Source organism: Bos mutus, chromosome 5 (genome assembly GCF_027580195.1).
Source record: "Bos mutus isolate GX-2022 chromosome 5, NWIPB_WYAK_1.1, whole genome shotgun sequence".
NCBI classification, from domain to species: domain Eukaryota; kingdom Metazoa; phylum Chordata; class Mammalia; order Artiodactyla; family Bovidae; genus Bos; species Bos mutus.
In genome coordinates this window covers 109,279,237-109,294,190 of record NC_091621.1, presented here as the reverse complement: position 1 = coordinate 109,294,190, position 14,954 = coordinate 109,279,237, and the positions used below count along the sequence as shown (strand labels likewise).

Genomic DNA, 14,954 nt, shown 5'->3' with positions numbered 1-14,954 from the left:
GGCGGAAGTGATTGCTAGCGGGGCTCACATGAGCGGAAGCGGAAGCCCACGGCCCTGGAATGGCGGGAAGGACGCGGAGGCCGCCTCGAGCCCCGTGCACAAGCATGAGGAGACAAGGTGTGAAATGGTGGGCGCTCGGAGAACCGCTGCTGGTTGTGCACCAGAAGAGGAGACGCAGGAGGTGGGCAGGACCATTGGGCTTTGAGTGCCCGCCGAGGGGTATGGGGTGGGGGTGGGGAGCAAAGTCCTCCACCGGGAGTCAGTGGGCCAGGCCTGGAATAGAGGGAGCGCAGAATTGCATTGGTCATATGCCTGGATGGAGGGGTCAGAAGGATACAGGCGGGACAAGGCCCAAGGCCCAAGGCCCAAGGCCCACAGGCCAGTGTACATCGGCGATCTTTACAAACACACAGACGTGTAGAAGTGGTCACAGGCCCGCAGCGATACATACAACACAATACCAGGCCCTTTGCACACGGTCACAGCAGCGTATACACATCATCACAGCCGCCCAGGACCAGGCACCCAGACAACACAAGACCCAGACGGCTCTCTGCATGGTCACAGATGTGTGCACGCAAACACTATCCAGGTACACGCAGGCACAGCGGCTGGGATCCACGCCCATGTACACACAGGAACAGACTCGGGTACACGCCTGGGTCACCCAGACCCATACATACGGCAAAACAGACACATGCATCCACGCACAACAGAATCGGACACGCAGACGCATGCACATGCCAGACACGCACACACTCTGACCCGCTCCGCCTCTCATCTCCTACACACACACACACACACACACACACAACCGCACAGGACGCACCGGGCCGTGGGTTGGCGCACGCACGGTCACAGGCAGGATCTCGCGCGCCTGGGCGCGCGCGCGCGCACACACACACACACACACATTTGATCGCACACGCGGGAGGCGCAGAGCAGCGGCGGCCTGAGACTGCGGTCCTAGGCGTCCCCGGCCCCGCGCGGCGAGCGGAGCCCGGCTGGCGGCGGAGGGAAGGGGGCGCCGGTGGGGGCGGGGCGGGGGCCGGAGCCGCCCGAGCCCGGCGGGAGCTGCCCCTCTACGCGCCGCGCTCGGGCCTCGCCTCCGCACCCCCCGCCTGCCTCCCGTGGGGCCCTCCCCCGCCGGGGTCCGCTCGCCGGGTCCCCGCCGCGGCCCCCGGGTGCAGACAGGCGGCCGCGCCGGGCCCGTGGGACGGGTTGGAGGTGGGGGCGGGGGCGGCGGGGCGGGGATCAGGGCCGGGCCGGGGCCGCGCTGCCTGCGATGCCGGGCGCCCGCCGCAGCCGCCGCCGCCGGAGCCCGGGATGGGGCGAGAGGTTGCGGCGAACGCCAGCATCTCCCCGCCGGGGGCCCCGGGGGCCGCGGAGCCGCCGCCGCCGCTGCTGCTGCCGCCGCCGCTGAGACCCGGCGGGCGATGGGTGAGTTGACCCTGGTGTCCTGGGGGCCCGCGTCGCAGCCCCCCGCACCCCGGCACTCCTGGCCCTGCGCCTCCTCCTCCGCGCTCGCTGTGCCCCCCGCCCCAGTCACAGCTCCCACAGCCCCCATCCCCGAGCGTGACCTTTGGGGGCGGGGGCGGGAACACCAGGCTGGGGGTTCTGGGTGGGGGCCGAGATGGGGGGCGGATGCTGGGGCGGCTACTCAGCTCTGGCACCCCCTCCCCCAACCTGGCTGCTCAGCTGAGCTTTCTGTGGCCCGGGAGGGCAAAGCCTCATTCCCTCGACCCCCCCACTCCCCTGACCCCCGGCCTGGGCAGGGGGCGTCCCCGAGGCGCTGGGTTTGAGCTAGGCTTTGTGCACCGCGCCCCTGACAAACCTCCCGCGCGCCGCGAGGCTGGGGGTGGGAGGCCTCGGCTCCCGCCTTCCCCTACCCCCCGACCCCGGGCTGCGGCGCGGCCGCGGCCGAGGCCCTGGCGCTGTCGGGGTGCTGGGCGGATGCGGAGGCCGGGATCAGACCGAGGGAGGTGGAGAAAGAACCCCAACCCTTTCTGGTGGGGGGGCTCCCGCTCTTTCCACCGCACTCCCCAGGGCGGGGGAGGGAACCTGGCTGGGGGAGGGTGCTATAAATATCTGCAAATAGTGGGTTCTGGAACCGGGGGTGGGGAGGGGACTGCACCTGGGTTGTATTGGGGAGGGGGGTCTGTGCCTGAGCTGGAGTGCCAGAGAGGCAGAGATGGGTCTCAGCCAGCCCTAGTGACCTGAGGTCGGGTGACTCTAGGCTCCAGGAGACTTCCTAGAGGTGGGCAGGACCACTGCCCCAGTGAGTTCTCTCTCTGGTCCCCAAGCCCGGCTCTCTCTGGGTCCACATAGCACTCCACTCCTGGGCCACCAGCCCAGATCTGCCTCGATGGGGAAGACTTGTGTCACCTCCCGGGCAGTTACTAAAAATCCAGGCAATGGGCCAAGCCTGGGGATGGAAGGAAGAGTAAGACAAGTTCCTCCCCCCACCCCACCCCACTCCCCCCAATGCCTCACCGGGCGGAGCTGACCATTCTGCAGGGTTATCAATGTTTCTGCCAGCTGAAGAGATAGACACAGGCTCCTGGGAAAGTTTGAAAAAGGGGCCCCCAGCACCGCCCTCCCCCCCACCCCCCGGGGAGAGAGAACTTGCTGAAAGACATAAAAGGAAGCTAGAAGGATTTGCTTGGGAGAGAAAGTGGGAAGGGTATTCTGGGCAGAGGGATGGATAAGGCAAGGCTCCAACATGTGCTGAGTGTATGCGAGAGCTGGAGGTGGGGGACAGCCAAAGCCCTGCTAGGGGCTGACATGAGAAGCCACTGAAGAGAGGGGAGGCGAGGCTGGAGGAAAAGGAAGGCCAGGTGGAGGCGAGGTGGTGGGCCACCCCAGGGAGCTGGCATGAGGACAGCAAGGAGACTGGCTGGGATGGCACTGGCTGGCCCAGCTGACCCCCTGCTGCAGGTCTGCCTAGCGCCCTTGATGTGGTCAGGGCTGCTTGACATTGCTGATCACTTTCACTGAGATAGCCGGACCACCTCGGCCGGACAGCCTTCTGAACCTCAGTTTCCATGTCTGACAAATGGGGAGATTCCTTCACTGAGTTGTGGCAAGGACTGCATGAGATGCTGTGTCTACATGTACAGGTATGCCCAGCACCTGAGAAGCACCTAGGAAACAGCTGGCAGCTCCATGGGTATTTTCACCTGTGTAACAGGGACGCTGATACCAGCTGGCAGGTCATGTCCACTTCATGGTGGTTGTGACCAGGAGGAAGCTGAGGCTTGGGGGAGCTGAGTGTCCCTGTCCTCCTCGGAGGAGACAAAAGTAGCAGTGAAGTGTGACCCAGGCAGGGTGGTCTGCATGGACAGCCTCCTTTTGCCTGTGTAGACACCCACCACCTTCTGGCCCCTGGCCAGGTCGAGCAGGGGACTCTGCTCTGCTCCCCAAGGCCAATTTTCGTTCTCCATGCCACCGCACGGTACACCCCTTCCCAGCTCTCTAGTCTACCACATGGGATCAGGGCTCCCTTCCAGAAGTTTCTTCAGATATTCTGGCCAACAGCATGATGTCCTCCTGCGAGGGGCGCTTTCCCAGGCAGCCTGGTGGAGAGGACAGAGGCCTTGCCCACCAGAGATTCAAATTGAGTTGGGCAGCAGATACCCCTGGGCACATGGGCACAGATACCCATGGTCTGCCTAGCTCTGTGCTGGCTGCTGGCAGGTAGGGAGCAGTCTCGATAATTGTGCCATGAGGCAGTCAAGTGCAGAAAGAGCAAGAATTTCAGATCCAGTGGCCCAGGTTCGGACTCTGATCCCGTCACTTCTTACACATGACAGTAGGCTAGTGACTCTGTCTCCCTGTGCCTCAGTTTCCTCGTCTCTAAAGTGGGGGAGATGCACACTATTGCTCTTTGAAGAGCTCCGTTCAGTTTCCAGTGGGCGTTCGCTGCCCCACTTCTAGAATGAGTCTCCCTATTCGCCTAGCCTGCCACAGTCGATGTGTGGTCCACTTTCTTGTTGTCTTCCCCTCTGTCTGTGAGTCCCCATGGGCTGGGTCCTGCCTCTCTGTACCCATTTCTTGGAGAAGGCAATGGCACCCTACTCCAGTACTCTTGCCTGGAAAATCCCATGGACGGAGGAGCCTGGTGGGCTGCAGTCCATGGGGGTCGCTGGGAGACGGGCTCGACTGAGTGACTTCACTTTCACTTTTCACTTTCATGCATTGGAGAAGGAAATGGCAACCCACTCCAGTGTTCTTCCTGGAGAATCCCAGGGACGGTGGAGCCTGGTGGGCTGCCGTCTCTGGGGTTGCACAGAGTCGGACACGACTGAAGCAACTTAGCAGCAGCAGCAGCAGCAGCACCCATTTCTTGGGCGGGGGGGGCAGTGGTCTGCTGGCTCGCCGATGAGCAGTGCTGGCCAGTTTCCGTGGTGTAAATCTTCCCAGCAGGACTGATTTCAAGCTGCCAACAGTTTAACAGTCTCACCATGGGAGCCGGTACAGCACCCAGGCATTCAGTAGGTGCTTAATAAATAACAGTAGAACAAGGAGGAAAGTCCCCAGGAGCTGTTGGTCAGATAGACTTGGGGAGCGGCCCCCTGATTCTGGAGCTGCGGAGGGCTTGTTGGAGGGCACTGGATAGGTTGAGGGTGGGCGAGAGACTACCCTGAGTAAGCAGCCACAGGGAGGAGGGGAGGGGGAATGGCGGGTGTCTCCTTCCCTCCACACCTCTGAGCCTGCCTCTCTCCTCTCTAACCTCTTCTCCTCCCAGGGACTCCCCTTGACCTTGGCCTGGGCCTTAGTGTAGAGTGGCCCTGCTGGAGCCCATGCTTTAGCCTAACAGAGCTCTGAGATGTGGTCCACACAGGCCCCAAACCTCAGATTCTATTCCTTTGCTTATGCTGTTCTCACCACCTGAATGTCTGTTCCACCTTCTGTCCCCTGGCACTCTGTCACTCACCAGAGGCCTCCGTGTGATGCCAGCGTGTTTGTTATTGTGTGTTTAGCCCCGTGGACCTACAGGAGCACGAATGAATGAATGAATGAATGCGTGATTCTCAGCCAGGGGAACATCCCTGCTCTTCCTTCCACCTATTCCTCCTCCTCCTCCATCCCTGATCAAGGACACTGAAGCTCCAGTGGGCAGCCTCACTTGCAGCAGAATGGCACAGGGACCTTGCTTGTCCCCACTTCCCAGAAGGGGAAAGAGGCTTCAGGAAGGGTCGAGAACTTCCCAAGGGCTGGAAGCAGGCCTGGGCGGGTGGAAGGGTAGTGGGCCACCCTCGCATCGTCTAGAATAGGCTGACCAGGGGCCCAAGACCTTGCTCATAATCCAGAAAGTTAACGGAATACTTTTCCTTACATTGCTGAAATTCTCCTGTTGGCTCACTTCTTTTCATCTTTTCTATAAAAATAAAATCAGAACAATAGTAATCATTCACACACCTAATTACTCTGTTGTCTTATGAGTTTAGAGCTTATTTGGCTAAGACTTTGGTTCCCACCGAAGTGGGAATCCCGGGGGTGGGGTGGGGTGGGGTGCGGGGTGAAGGCCAGGACAGAAGGTAGGAGTCTGTGCTGATGCTGGGGTCTCCTGAGGGCCCGGCCTCTGGCTACCCCTCTAGGCAGGCCAGGAATTTCCCAGAAGGAGCAGGCCAGGCGGTCTGAGGTCTGACCAAGGGAGGGTGGCCAGAGGCCGTCTCTGAGAGTCTGGATGCCAGAGACCCGCGATGGAGGACTTTGCAGTCATAATAATTTGCAGCTATTTATCGAGCACTTACTATGTGCTGGGCTCTGGGCCAGAGCACTTTGTCTGCATTATCTCAGAGACACCTCCTAACTTCCCACGAGGTAGGTACTATTATTATCCTATTTGGCAATGCGAAGGGGCTGGGGACCCAGGGCCGGGAAGTGGCAGGGCTGGGATCCATCATATCCAGCCTGTAGGTCCCCAGCCTGTAGGATGGGGCTGCTTGTCCAGGCCCTTCCATCACCCAGAGATGACTTCTGTGTGCGGCTCAGACGCCTTGGACTGCCGCCTCCCCCACCCCGCCCTCTGTGGGGGCCCTGGGGCTGCCCTGCTTCCTTCTCATAGGCCTGGGACCCTGCCTCAGGAAGGCCCGCTCAGCCTTGCCTGGGCACCAGGGGGATAGTATGGATTTTCCAGGCTCCCCTCCCCACCCCACCGAGTCAGAATCCCACCCTGGGAGGGAGGGTTGGAAATCTATAGTTTTGAATCCCCTGGAGATTCTGAGGCCTGTGGACTCCAGGAACCACTGCTTGGCCCCACGAATTCCATGCTGCCTTAGGAGACCCCTTTAGCCTCTGTGACTCAGCTGCTTCCTGTGTTCTCTCTGCTCCCACCCCTCCCATCCCTCCTTTCCCAAGCCCATTGCTTTTATCTCAGCACCTGCTGCTGCCACCTCCTCCAGGGAATAGGTCCCAGGCTGACTGTGGAACCCCCCAGAGCTTGCTTAGCACTTTGCACAAGCCCCTCGTGGCCGCCCTCCTCTTCTACTGGGGGCCCGGCACTTGGTCTGGGTGCATCGAGGTGACTGGGGAAGAAGGACTGGGGAGGGGAGCTGCCCATTAAGTGAGGGGCACTGGTTCCTGAGCTGGGCACACGGGCACTCTCTGGGGGGCTGGCACTGTGCCTCACATGAGGAGGCACTTGAGAAGTATTTAAGTGTTTGCTGAATGGTGATTTTGAGAATGGAGAGTGAGGGCCACTTCTGGAAACAAGGCAGATTAGCCGGTTTAGGTGAATGGTGGAGAAGGTGCCTTCCCGACCATCACCTGGGACTGTGCGTGTGTCACAACTCATGTTTATGGCACGAATGGGGAGGAGACGCTGGTGCTTTCTGGCGTGATTTCGTTTCAGCATCTCAGGGGCGCTGCACCAGCTCTCGCCCCGACCCAGACGAGCAGCGCCAGGGCCAGCTCCCCCTCCGGCCTGTCCTGGTGCTGTCCCTCTGTCTGCAAGTGCCCTTCCTCTCCTCTCCTGACTCATCCATCCTATAAGACTCCTCCAGGAAGCCATGTGGCGCTCCTACTACCCAGATTCCTGTCTGTCTGCCTGGGAGGAGACCCTTGTGCAGGGAGGTCTGTTGAAGGCCTGGTTGGAGGGGAGGATGCCAGTGGAGTGGAACAGAGAGGACTGGTCGAGGGGCTGGGGTAGAGGTCACCAGGGGCAGCCGAGGGGCTTGCTCTGCTGTTTATGTGTCCAAGTGGCAAAGGGAGGGGGGTACAGAAAAGGTCAAGGGGCCTCCTGGCACGGCTCCTGGAAGCAGCTGTGAAGCGCAGTCCAGCCAGGTGACAGTCACCTCAGCCTAGAGAGGAGGCCGCCCATTTCACAGAGGGGACGTTGAGTCCTCGGGCGCTTGGCACTGACCCAGAGCTTTGTGGTCTCTAGGAGGAGCGCCCAGGACTGTGGGTTTGCGCCCCGCCCCCATTCCTTTCCCACACTGGAGTGTTTCTCAGTGGGGTCCTGGTCAGGGGGTGGATGAAAAGGAGGCCAGGAGAGCAGAGTCCCCTGGCCTGCCCTCTGGTCCTCTGGCTTGGAGACAACGCTCCTTAGGAAAAATGCGTGTTGCCCCCAAACTGGCAGGAAATCCATGCCAATAGTTCATTCCAGCAAAAAGGTGCTCAGGAAAAAAGTTTACAAGAACTTAGGCTACAATGTTAGCCCAGGGGTGGCAGGTTGATGAGTGGTATCATCCTGTCTCTTTCGCTGTGATGTCTCAATTCCCCAGAATGTACGAGAAACCTTTAAAACCAGGAAGATGAAGTTAGGTTCTAAGAGAGAGAAGAAAAGGGGCTGTGAGAACAGCCAGCTCCCCATTTGTTGGGTTCTGGGGTCCCTGCTCATGAGTAGCCTCCAGGGAGGCTGGCTGTGGGGTCTCAGGGTAGGAGTTGCCCGGCCCCAGGGACATCCCCCAGCATAGGTGCACTGGTGCACACAGCTTCCTTCTCTCTCATCCCTGGAGACTGGGTCTGTGAGAGTCCAGGCCAGGGGGTATTGGGATGCTGCACCTCGAGAATTCTGTCCACACCTCCGACCTCCTTCCTGTGGCCCCAGTCCAGCCTTTGCACCTCTTCCCCTGCGCACCCCACATTTCTGCCTTGGGGCCATTACTGTGCTGGACTCTTCATCTGGAAAGCCAGCTAGCTCCACCCAGATGTTGCCATTCACCTAGGAAGCCACCTCTGCCCCTTCCAACCAGAGGCACCCCTAGGGCTGTAGACATTACTGCCCCCCCAGCCCCTGTGCCCAGTGTCTTCCTGACTGACCCTGTCCCTAAGCGCATTTCCGGCAGTCCTTCTGAGCCATAGTCAAGTTCTCACCTGTGGTCACGGGCTTCCTAATGACAGCTGAGCCCCGATTCCAAGTGGGAACTCGATCTCTGTCTCTGCCACGGCCCCCTGACTCTGTCCTTGGTACAGAGCACTCGTTCATCCATTTAGCACTTGATCATGGGGTGTCTTCTCTGTGCCAGGGCCTGGGCTGCGTGCCAGGGAAGGGTGTGATCATGTCTGTGTTTTTGTGCTTTTTTTTTTTTTTTTTTTGCGAGTTACCTACGCACACACACAGCAGGAGCCCCTCCATCATATGAATGCATGTCCCTTAGGCTGTGCCCGTGTGTAATGCTGCCAGTCCCGAGCATGCCTAGCTAATTCATTCAGCAAGCTTTTATTCAGTGCCCACAAGGAGGTGCCAGGCCATGACCCAGAAGCCGAGTGCCCCAAGGTCTCTGCCCTTGTGAAGTGCCTGTCTCGTGGGGCCATTATAGAGCGGGCTAGTGGGGAAGGGGGCCCAGCGGGCATGGGGGGTGGTCAGGACGGCATCTTGGGGTGACAAGGAGAGGGTTGGGGAGGGGCATTCCTGCCGGGGCTGTGGGTGTGCTCTGTGATCCCACCATGGCCCTGGGAGCCCAAGCGGGCCCTCCTTGCTGCTTTCGCTGTTCTAGGACCACGGAGCCCTGGGCTGTGAGTGCCGCCGCTGGTGCTAGGAGGAGGGCACAGTGCCCTGAAGAGGGAGCGTGTTGGCTGGAGAGCCTGGGCTGCAGAACTTTCTCTCGTTTTTTAAAAATTAGTTTATTTATTTTTGGCTGCACTGGGTCTTCATTGCCGCAGGGATTTCTCTAGTTGGGATGTGCGGGCTTCCCGTCGTGGTGGCATGTCTTGCTGCGGAGCGTGGCCTCTGGGTGCGCTGGCTTCAGCAGTTGCAGGACTCAGACTCAGTAGTTGTGCCACACGGGCTTGGTTGCTCCGCGGCCTGGGGAATCTTCCTGGACCGGGGATTGAACCCATGTCTCCTGCATCGGCAGGTGGATTCTTATCCACTGTACCACCCGGGCAGTCCCTCCAGCTACAAACTTTCTTTGAGAGGCGAGCCTTGGAACTAGAACCCAGAACACAGCACCCAGAAAGTAGAAACCTCCCCCGCCAAATTCAGACCAGGGAAACTAGAAGATAGAACTTGGAGAGGGAACATGGCGCAGCAAACCTAGAACGTGGCCTGTTGGAACGTGGAATGCTGATATGGGTCAAGCTGGAAGGTCATGTCTGCACCTCTAGGCGTCAGTGGGAAACTGAGGTCCAGAGAGGATGGGGCGGCCCTTGCCTTGGGGAGCAGCAGTGGGCATGCGCATGGCCTCCGCTGAGCCAGTCCCTTCCCGTGGCCTCCTTGGATGAGGCACGTCCCCTCTGTAAGCCTCGGTTTCCCCGTCTGTGAAGTGGGCTTGTGAAGATGAGCTAGGGCGAAGCACACGACCTGCGAAGGGGATGCTGCTCTTGGTGCCCAGGGTTAGCGGAATTGCTGAGGCCTGGACCCCAGCCACCTGGCCCCGTCTCACCTGTGCTGATGTTTCTGTCGCTACTATTTCATCCCCTGTCTCCTACCCTGTGGTCAGCGGGAAATCTGAGCACCTGCTGGCCTGTTCCAGAATGCTCCGTGGGTCCAGCGGGCAGGAAGGACCAAGTCATTACTGGCGGGAACAGATTGGTAGCACCCATGAAATTAAGGAGCAGGGGCCCAGCGCCAGCAGCCCTGTGTGATATCCCCTCCAGTGGTGAGGGTTTACGGAGAGCGCCTGGTGGGGACAGTCAGGTCCTGACCCAGGGATGCTGTAGCCCCTCACAGGCCAGGTCGGACAGAGAAGAATCAGGGAGGGAAAAGAGAAAAGGCTCATTGTTCAGCCTCGAGGAGGCTCACCAGGTGCCCAGAGCTGCAGAGCCAACCAGCTGTGTACCTGCTCAGGACTGCGCCCAGCAGGAGGTTAATTATGCTGCTCAGGTTCCCGTGGCCGCTGGGCCAGGTGCAGCCCCCAAACCCTCCTGGGAGCCTGCAGGCAGCGTTACCAGCCTCCCTTTCAGGCCACCGACAAGCCTGGAGAGAGTGGGAGTTTTGCTCGGGGTGGCAGAGCCAGGCTCAAGCCCATTTCCTCCCTCAGCAGCAGCTGCTTGAGCACCTACTGTGTGCCAGACCTGGATCTGTACACTGAGCACCTACGTGGTGAGCCTGGTGGGAGGATCCTAACGTGCGGCTGCTTCACTTTGCACCTCCCTGCCCCTCCTCGCGGCCATCAGGCAGCTCGTTGCCCAGAGCGCCCTGAGGATGGGGTCGTGCCCTGTGTCCCCCTTACCACCTGCCCATTGGAGGGGACCCTGAGGATACACGCAGACGAGCCTCTTCACTGGGGCGTCCTGAGCCCGAGGTCATGTGGCAGGCAGAGCTAGGACTCGCAGCCACCTTTCCAAGCCCCCGACCAGGCCTGAGAGCCCAGCGGCACTAACTGAAAAGTAGTGTGTGGATTTGGGGAGGCGGGGGGGGGTCTTTCACTCATTCGTTCTCCAAGCCTCTGTGGCAGGTGCTGGGCTGGAGCTAGGGACCCCGGGGTATCGGGGGGCCAGGCCAGGGTCAGAGAGGCCTGGAGGAAGTCAAGTCCAGTTCTGCTGAACCCTCCTGATCCCGGCATGGGGCCGGGGAGTGTAAGATTACACAGAAACTTGGAGCCTCCTGAGAGATCTGGACTTTATCCTGAGGCTGGGAGGGGCAGCGTCAGATGTGGCTCCTGCCTGGCTCCAGGGCACCTGGCTGGGAGCCCCCTCAGGAAGGCCACAGCTGTTGTCCAGGTGAGCACTGGCAGTGGCACGGCCAGTGGGGGACGGGCACAGGGTGAAGGGTGGGGCTCGAGAGGGTTCAGGGCACACGGAATAGACCCGCCTTGGTGACGGGTGTGTAGGATCAGTGAGAGGGAGGCTTTAGGGTGGCTCCTGGGGTCCTGGCATGGGCTCCCGGGTGGCAGCTCACATCACCGGCGGGGCACAGAAGGAGGCAAGTTGGTAACGGCCGCAGTTGTCCCCCTGTCCTGGGTGCCAGGCTCAGGTCACGGGTCATCGGCTCAGGTTGTTAGAACAACCGTTGGAGCGAGTTCTTTGTGCCGTCTCTTGCGGCCGAGGGTGGCACACAGGCACGATGGGAACTGACTGTAAAACCCTGCCCTCCCTGTGGCCCATCCGGGATCCCGTGGAGTCTGCCCATCTGTGTCCCTCAGCCCAGCCGGCGCTCGGGCCTCCCGCGTACATGGGTGCACCCTGACGCCCGTACACGTGGGGAGGTGCCCATGGGAGACCTTCCACTCCCACTGCCTAGGAACATGGGGACCAACCTCTGCCTCCGTCATGTGCCTAGGCACCCCCACCACCCTGGGCATGGGCCCCCTCTTGCCCCCCCACCCCCACAGCACAGGCACTCTCCCACCCCTACCTCCCAGGGTGTAACGCCTGGGACAAAGTTCCTCCAGCTGCAGCTTGACTCTCTCGCCCACCCAGCCTGAGCAAGAGAAAGCACCGTGAGGACAGAGAAGGGGTGGGGCGGACCCTCCCCTCCCCTCTCCTCCCCTCTGCTCTCCTCCCCTCCCTTCCCCCACTCTCAGGCCTTCTGGGCTGGAGATGGAGCTGAAGTGGCCCTTTGTACATTGTCCCTGGAGGATGGGCGAGCCTGAGCGGGAGGGGCTGGCACTGCCGGGGCTGCCTGCCTGGGAAGGATGGCGCTGATCTCAGCGGGGAGGGGGCAGGGGGCTTTCTCAGCACAGCGCAGAGCATCCTGCTAGGCGTGGAGTCTAGCACCACTTCCCATCCGGGTTCAGTACTCACTCAGCAGCTGTTGGTGAAGCTCCTGCTCCGGGGTGGGCTTTCCCTTAGGGAGTGGGGAGCAGTAGGGACCGGCGACTGTGGCCCATGGTGACCCTGCTCTCCTGTTGTTGACATTCCAAGGGAGCCGGGTGTGGGTTGGGGAGACAGACCACTAACACATAAACAAGGAGACAGACGGCTTCCGCAGTGGAGTGTTGTGGAGCCCGTGACCGGGGAGGGGACCACTGCTTTAGCTGGCTTTAGCGGGTTGGTCAGGAAGGCCCCTCTGAGCGGCAGCCGGCATGTGGAGATCCGAGGGAAGGGCATTCCGGGCGGAGGGAACAGCCAGGGTGAGGACCCTGAGACAGGTGAGCCTGGGGTGTGGAAGGGACGGGAGGCAGTGGCTGTGGCTGGAGTCACGTGGACGAGGGACATGAGGTCAGCAAAGATGCAGGGACCAGATGGCCAGGGCCTGTGGGTACAGAAAGGAGTTGGGATTTTATTCTGAGTGCGATGAGGGTTCAGAGCAGGGGGATGTGGCCCGATGGGGCCTTTGCAGTGACAGAACTGGTGGGGCTCAATGCCAAAGGAAAATGTAGGGCCCTTTGTTCAAAAATCGAGAATTTCAAGAGAGGGGACTTCCCTGGCAGTCCAGTGGTTAGGACTCTGTGTTTTCACTGCAGGAGGGGATGGGTTCAATCCCTGGCTGGGAAACTAAGATCCCACATGCCCGGAGGTGGCCAAAAAAAGAAAAAAATTTCAAGATGGAAAAAGATACAGGCAAGAGGGAGACCAGTGAGGAGGAAGAGGAGGAGGGGACTTTCAGAGAGAAGTGCCAACTGCCCTACCAGCATCCCTGCCAGGCCATCCAGGCACACGGAGGGCATGTGGAGAGCGGGCATTGACCCCAGTCCGGAAGCTCAGCGGACTGGTCTCTCTCTTTGGGTGTTATCCTGTTTAATCCTCCTGGGGTAAGGGGCTGGGGTGGTCCCACATTGCAGATGGGGGACTCTGAGGTTCAGGGATATTAAGTGACCTGCCCAGGATCGCACAGGAGTGCGAAGGCACAGGGGCCGGATTTGAGAACAGTGCCTCTGGATTCTGGATCTTGGGCAGCTGCTGCCCAAATCACAGTGCCCTGACCCACCTCCTGAGAGATGGGGCTGGGGGCATCTCCTCCTGTGCTGGGCCTGGAAATGAGTTTGCGCTCTCATAGAGGCAGAAGGTGCTCAGCCCCAGCCTGACTGGCCTTGCTTCTCCTCGCTGTGAGCCTAATCTCTGTTCTGCAAATGTGGACACTGAGGCAGGGCAGGGCCATCTGCTCTGGTCACCCTCTTGTCCTGATGGGCCAGGGTGGGTCATTTGGGTCTGGAAGGACGAGTGGCTGCGAGGTGGGCCAAGAGCTGCAGGCCCGAGATGCAGGGGTCTCTGGGGAGTCTCCTCCCCACTGGCTTTGGTGGGCTCCATAAAGATATGGGTAAACTCTGGGAGTTGGTGATGGACAGGGAGGCTTGGCATGCTGCAGTCCATGGGGTCGCAAAGAGTTGGACACGACTGAGCGACTGAACTGAACTGATAAAGATATGAGCAATAGGCCTGCGTGAGGCGGGCTTCTGGCCACATTCCGTGAAGGCCGGGCAGCGTGTTCCTGTCCTACACTGGAAGGAGCTGAGTTCTTCTCCATCCTTCAATCAGAAGCTCTATTAATGATTAATAGCCTGCCTGAGTTGTTATTGCAGGCCTGCGCTCCCCTCCCTGCTGCCTTGGCCCCACGCTGGCTGGACCCTGGCCTCCTCCCGCCTTCCTCCCCCTTCCAGCACCACATGGCACCTGCCTCTCCCAGCCCCGTCTCTCTCTGCAGAGAGAATCCGGCCCGGAGCCCTTGGTCCGCCCCCGACGTGGGGCTGTCCTCTCACTCGGGCCTTCAGCCACCCGACTGGGTGGGGCTGACCCTGCGTGACAGAGAGGGACACGGGCACAGTGGGGTTGTGGGGCAGACAGACAGAGCGACAGGGCGGTTCCCTCAGGTAGATGGGGCTCCTGAGCAGGCGGGGGTCGAGGCCCCCCGACCCCTGCTGAGAGACGAAGGCTAACCTGGGGGTGCATGGAGGGGGAGAAGGGAGTCCTGGGGTGGGGGGCAGTGCGTTTAAAGACGTCTAACGCATCCCACCTCCAGCAGCACCAACGCTGGCAGTTCTGCCGGCCACGCTCCTCCGGAGCCAGGGCCTGCTTCATGTCTTGACCCGCTCTGGAGGACCCTGGAGAGGCCCATTCCTAACACAGAGAACTAAGGCCCTGGCCAGCATGGACTTGGACATGGAGCCAGGCAGTAGAGTAGCTCGCTGATTTCTGATCCGAGGCCACCCGCAGCGAGGCCCTTCACCCTTGCCTGCTCCCACCCCAGGGCGGAGCGCTGGGCCCCGTCCAGGTGAACAGCCCAGGTCCTCTGAGGGGCAGAGTTGGATCCAGATCCCGGTCCCCACTTCGTCTGGGACACCGGCTGCCGCCAGTGGAGCAAGCCTGCTTCTGAGCTCTCCTGTGTCTACCTCCACCGTGTCCCATCCGCGTCCCACTGGACACGCCCAGCAGCCTCTGGGAGTCAGGGCAGTATCAGTTCAGTCGCTTAGTCGTGTCCGACTCTCTGCGACCCCATAGACTGCAGCACGCCAGGCCTCCCTGTCCATCACCCACTCCTGGAGTTTACTCAGACTCATGTCCATTGAGTCAGTCCTGGGAATCAGGGTAGGATTCACAGTGACCTTCCACCCAGAGAGGGAACAGGGCGAGGCCCCAGAGGAGCTGGGCTTACAGTTTCCTGAGTGCAGGGTACCAGCAGGCCCCTC

At 60.6% G+C, this 14,954-nt stretch overlaps 1 protein-coding gene across 1 annotated transcript in view; it reads left to right on the top strand.

Moving 5' to 3' along the window:
- The first annotated feature begins 1,264 nt into the window (after positions 1-1,264).
- The window catches only part of MGAT3 (beta-1,4-mannosyl-glycoprotein 4-beta-N-acetylglucosaminyltransferase), a 30,834-nt gene continuing 17,144 nt past the window's right edge, over positions 1,265-14,954 (top strand). The window contains exon 1 of the mRNA XM_070371544.1: positions 1,265-1,440. The gene's annotated coding sequence lies outside the window, so the exon portion shown is untranslated. The remainder of the gene's footprint in view (positions 1,441-14,954) is intronic.